This window comes from Triticum dicoccoides, chromosome 3A, assembly GCF_002162155.2.
Source record: "Triticum dicoccoides isolate Atlit2015 ecotype Zavitan chromosome 3A, WEW_v2.0, whole genome shotgun sequence".
NCBI lineage: Eukaryota > Viridiplantae > Streptophyta > Magnoliopsida > Poales > Poaceae > Triticum > Triticum dicoccoides.
This window is the reverse complement of record NC_041384.1, coordinates 541,316,335-541,321,821: the sequence shown is the minus strand read 5'-3', so window position 1 is coordinate 541,321,821 and position 5,487 is coordinate 541,316,335. Positions and strand designations below refer to the sequence as shown.

The 5,487-nt window shown below is 52.2% G+C and overlaps 1 long non-coding RNA gene across 1 annotated transcript; it reads right to left on the bottom strand.

The window, feature by feature from the left end:
- Window positions 1-3,559: 3,559 nt before the first annotated feature.
- Window positions 3,560-4,494, bottom strand: LOC119272054. The gene is made up of 3 exons (XR_005134688.1): window positions 4,438-4,494; window positions 3,664-3,778; window positions 3,560-3,589 (listed from the first exon to the last, which is right to left on the bottom strand). It is a non-coding gene; the product is annotated as an uncharacterized LOC119272054 (long non-coding RNA).
- Between the last annotated feature and the right edge of the window lie 993 nt (window positions 4,495-5,487).

The following is a 5,487-nucleotide window of genomic DNA, read 5'->3' as shown; positions in this document are numbered from 1 at the left end:
TCAGCGACGCTCCACTATCAGAGATTTTGCACAACAGAGACGCAACTGGTTGAGTGGCCAAATGGGCGATTGAACTTCTTCCCCTTGATATCAAGTTTGAGGCAAAGAAAGCCATTAAGTCCCAGGCGATAGCAGATTTCCTCGCCGAGTGGATTGAACAACAGCAGTCGACTGAAGTTCACTCGGAGCATTGGACCATGTTTTTCGATGGCTCTAAGATGTTGAATGGTTCCGGTGCTGGGGTCGTCCTGGTTTCCCCCAGAGGAGATAAGCTTAGATATGTGCTCCAGATTCACTTTGACTCCTCCAACAATGAGGCAGAATATGAGGCCCTCCTATATGGGTTGCGCATGGCCATTTCACTCGGCGTCCGTCGCCTAATGGTCTATGGCGACTCGGATCTAGTGGTCAATCAGGTGATGAAAGAGTGGGACGTGAGAAGCCCAGCCATGACTGGATACTGCAGTGCAGTGAGGAAGCTGGAGAAGAAGTTCGAGGGGTTGGAGCTCCATCATATACCCCGATTGAAAAATCAAGCAGCTGATGATCTAGCAAAGATAGGCTCCAAGAGAGAAGCCATTCCGAGTGGTGTGTTCTTGGAGCATATACACACTCTGTCAGTCAAAGAAGATCCTTTCACCGAAGAGACTCCGCAGCCCAAGAGCGCCACAGATCCGACTGAAGTTGAAGTCCCAGCAGTGGTCGACTTGATCATGGAGGTTTTGGTGGTCATTCCCGACTGGACGATTCCGTATGTCGCATATATCTTGAGGAAAGAGCTTCCGGAGGATGAGGAAGAGGCTCGACAGATCGTCCGTCGATCTAAAGCCTTTACCGTAATCAAAGGACAATTATACAGAGAAAGCGCGACTGGAGTTGGTCAGAAATGCATAACACCAGAAGAAGGTCGACTCATCCTCAATGATATTCACTCGGGGACCTGTGGTCATCATGCGTCCTCCCGGACCATCGTGGCCAAAGCATACCGAGCCGGATTTTACTGGCCCAAGGCGAATGAGATGGCAAAGGAGATAGTGGATAAGTGCGAGGGATGTCAGTTCTACTCGAATATGTCGCACAAACCTGCGTCAGCTTTGAAGACCATCCCACTCGTCTGGCCTTTTGCAGTTTGGGGGCTGGACATGGTCGGCCCTTTGAGAACAGGACGAAGTGGCTTCACGCATGTACTGGTGGCAGTCGACAAGTTCACCAAGTGGATCGAGGCTAAACCAATCAAGAGCCTTGACACCGGTACTGCTGTTAGCTTCATCAGGGAACTAATATTCAGATATGGAGTCCCGCACAGCATCATAACGGATAATGGGTCGAACTTTGACTCAGAGGAATTCAGAGCTTTCTGCAACTCCCAGGGCACACGGGTCGACTACGCATCATTCGCCCATCCGCAGTCGAATGGACAAGCAGAGCGAGCTAATGGACTGATTCTCAAGGGACTGAAGCCGCGACTGATGCGTGATCTCAAACACGCGGCTGGAGCTTGGGTCGACGAACTTCCATCTGTACTCTGGGGACTGCGGACCACGCCCAACCGGTCGACCGGAAGAACTCCATTCTTCTTGGTCTATGGAGCCGAAGCAGTCTTGCCGAGTGATCTTCTCCACAATGCTCCTCGAGTCGAAATCTACAACGAAGCAGAAGCTGAACAAGCGCGGCAGGACGCAGTCGACCTTTTAGAGGAAGAAAGGGAGATGGCTCTGATCCGGTCGACCATCTACCAACAAGATCTGCGCCGTTTCCACGCCCAAAATGTGAGAGGTCGAGCCTTCCAGGAAGGGGATTTGGTTCTCCGAGTGGATCAGCACAAACCACACAAGCTTGCTCCTTCTTGGGAAGGTCCCTTCATCGTCACCAAGGTTCTCCACAACGGGGCGTACCGTCTTTACAACGTCGAGCATAATATCGACGAGCCCCGAGCTTGGAACGCGGAGCTACTCCGCCCATTTTACACTTAAGTTTTATCACTCGGATGAGTTGCAATAAAGTACTTCTGTAGTTCATGGGTTTGGAAATAATAGTGTCATCACTTTTTATTTTTGTCCACATAAAAACTCCCCCTCAGTGGGTGACTTAGCCGCGAATCCGTTTCGCCTAAGTTTGTAAAAATCCTACCGAGTGGTGAGCCAGACTCTCACTCGGAGGCTTAGCTGCGAATCCGTTTCGCCTAAGTTTATCAAAATCCTACCGAGTGAAGAGCGATCCTCTCACTCGGAGGCTTAGCTGCAGTCCAAGGACTCGCCTAAGTTTATCAAAATCCTACCGAGTGGTAAGCCAGCCTTCCACTCGGGGGCTTAGCTGCAGTCCAAGCACTCGCCTAAGTTGTGAAAATCCTACCGAGTGAAGAGCGATCCTCTCACTCGGAGGCTTAGCTGCAGTCCAAGGACTCGCCTAAGTTTATCAAAATCCTACCGAGTGGTAAGCCAGCCTTCCACTCGGGGGCTTAGCTGCAGTCCAAGCACTCGCCTAAGTTGTGAAAATCCTACCGAGTGAAGAGCGATCCTCTCACTCGGAGGCTTAGCTGCAGTCCAAACGCTCGCCTAAGCACAGGCACCTTGCTTTGAACCTGCAAAAGACATTTTGAGCCGAAGGTAATCATATTCAAGCGCCAAATTCAAGTTCGAATCGATATCTAAAGGAACCGAAAGCGCTCAGGCGTCAAGCCTGTTAAAGTTTGTCGGTTACAATTCCACTCGGCATACCGAGGCAAATTTAAAGAGTCGAGCCAGAAGAAGTTTTTTACCCCTCCTGTGGAGGGCTGGAAGGTGCAACAAATTCATCAAGGTCAATTCCGTCGGCAATCCGAGTGGCAGCTGCAAGGAAAGTCTCCATAAAGGACCTGAAGTCGTGCTTCTTGGTATTGGCCACCCGAAGGGCCGCCAGCTTCTCCTCTCGTGCATCTTTGCAGTGGACTCGGGCCAGACACAGAGCGACATCTGCACCACACCGAGCCGAGGACTTCTTCCACTCCTGCACTCGACCAGGGATCGTGTTCAAGCGGGCCATCAGCGACTCAAGGTCATTCTGAAGTGTCTCCTCAGGCCAGAGCGTCGAGTCGATGCGAGATGTGGCGGCCTTCAGCCTTGCGAGATAGTCCACGACAGCTGCGACACGAGACTCCAGTCGGAAAACATCCATGGCAACTTCGTCGTTCACCGGAGAATTGACGGGGTCAAGGTTTGGCTCCAGTCGGCTGGTTTCCTCTTCAAAGTTTTGACAAAATTCTGCAAGGGTGATCACTAAGTCAAGGGGATAGTCGAATGGAAGAAGCCACAGTTGGAAATATTTGCCAAACATGGAGGTTTACCTTCAAGCATAAGAAACAGCTTCTTGGCAAGGCCACTCAGGAAGGCCTCCAGTTCAGTTTTCTTCTCAGTCAATTTGCTGACTTGGTCGGTCAAGGCAGCTTTGTCAGTTCTCAGTCGACTGACTTCCTTGTTGGCAATCCCAAGAGCAGTTTTCAGATTGGTATTGTCTTGTTCGAGCTTGGTGACTGAAGCTAACTTCTCGTCAGCAAGCTTGATCTTCTCGGCTAGCTCAAGGTCTTTCTTCTGCTGGGCCTCCCTTACCTTACCTGCAAGTTACAGCGAGATCAGATGCCGAAACAAGCAAGGGGAAAAGCAGTCGTCAGGGTCTCACCAAACATACCTTCAGTCTCCTCCTTTGCCTTTGTCAGCTTCTCCTGAACCAGCTTCAAGCTCAGCTCGACTTGAGTATGCTTCTGTTCCAGTTCTGAGTAGCGAGTCACAAGATCACAAGAGTTCTGCGAAGAACCAATCGACTAAATGTCAAAAATAATTCACTTCCGAGTGAAAAGGGAAAAACACACGTTTCTAAGACTACAGCCGAACACAAGCATTCGACCGTAGTCTCGGGGACTACACCCAGTGGGTGCACTCAGCGTGCCCCCACTAATCCCGTTGAAGACAAAGTCGACCAGTCGACCTCAAAAAAAAAAAAACAGTGTGCGAGACGCATTCTCTAAGACTGTGATCAACTGCAAGCAGTCGACCACAGTCTCGGGGACTACACCCAGTGGGTGCACTCAGCGTGCCCCCACCGGTTTGCGAAATCCAGTCGACCAGTCGACTGACAGAAAGACTTACATTATAAAGCCTAAGGCCGACTGCCAGCAGTCGACCTTAGCCTTGGGGACTACACCCAGTGGGTGCACTCAGCGTGCCCCCACCGGTTTGTGAAATCCAGTCGACCGGTCGACTGACAGAAAGATTGACATCATAAAGCCTAAGGCCGACTGCCAGCAGTCGACCTTAGCCTTGGGGACTACACCCAGCGGGTGCACTCAGCGTGCCCCCGCTAACACGGAGTTTATTCGACACACCCAGTGGGTGACTAATATAAATCCCGGAAAAGAAAAGTTTTTGGTAGCATATCCAACAGAACAAACAGCAGTCGACTGACCTGGACATTGCTTTGGAGGGCAGAGCTGGCGTCATAAGCTGCCTGGCTCGCATCCCGGATGGTCTTCAGCTGCTCCATCATGAGTCCCGCCTGGCGTATTGCCTCCTTCGCTGCACCAGCTTGGTCCTCTGGGACGTGGTGAGTCGTGAAGAGGGAGGGCTGCTGAGCACTCGTCAGTGGAATCGCGAAGGACACCGTGTGTCGAGTGGTGTTCCCTTCCTCCACAGTCAGAGTCTCAGGCGCCGTCGCATCCTGAGGCACCTTACTGGCGGGCGTTTTCCGACTCTTCCTGCGTGCCAGCAGTTCTTCATCCTCGTCGTCGTCAGGAAGATCGATAACAGTATGGGGCGGAACTGCGAAGAAGAATCAGGATCAGAGGTCGCGAGTCAGTCGACTAAAAACGGTGTTAAGAATACAGTACCTGGGTTCGAAGTTGCCGCATCCTCCATTTCGTGGTCATCGGCCCGGGCCGAAGTCTCAGAGGTAGCAGCACTGCAACTCCAAAGGATCAGTCGACTAACCTCAGCGTCGACCAAAGATAAAGTTCGCACAGAATAAGAAAATATGAGCAACACAATTACCCTGATATGGTGGGGATGGACACCTTCATCTTCGGCAGGAGCTTGGTCGGCTTCGATGAGGCTGCCCTGGGCTGCTTCGGCGCCTTTTCAGTCGGCGCCGGAGAGGTGGTCCGAGGGCGCTTGGTCGACTGAGTGGCGGTCGCAACCCCCTTACCACGTTCGGTCGAAGGGTCGTGGACAAGCTTCGACCGCCTTTCTGAGCGCGGTGGAACGACCTCCTCCTCCTCTTCTTCCTCGTCCTCGATGTCATCTTCATCACCTTCATCATCATCATCGTCGTCATCATCCCCTGCAGCATCCGAGTCCCATTCCTCCTCTTCCTGGCTCTCGCCCCCGCTCGCCTCGCCCCCGCTCGCCTCGCCTTCCTCAGTCGAAGCTTGTGCCCCATTGGGCATCGAGTACAGCTCGGTGAAGGCCTAGCAGATGCCCAAACAAGGATCAGTCGACCAGTCGGCAGGGTTAGCAGAAA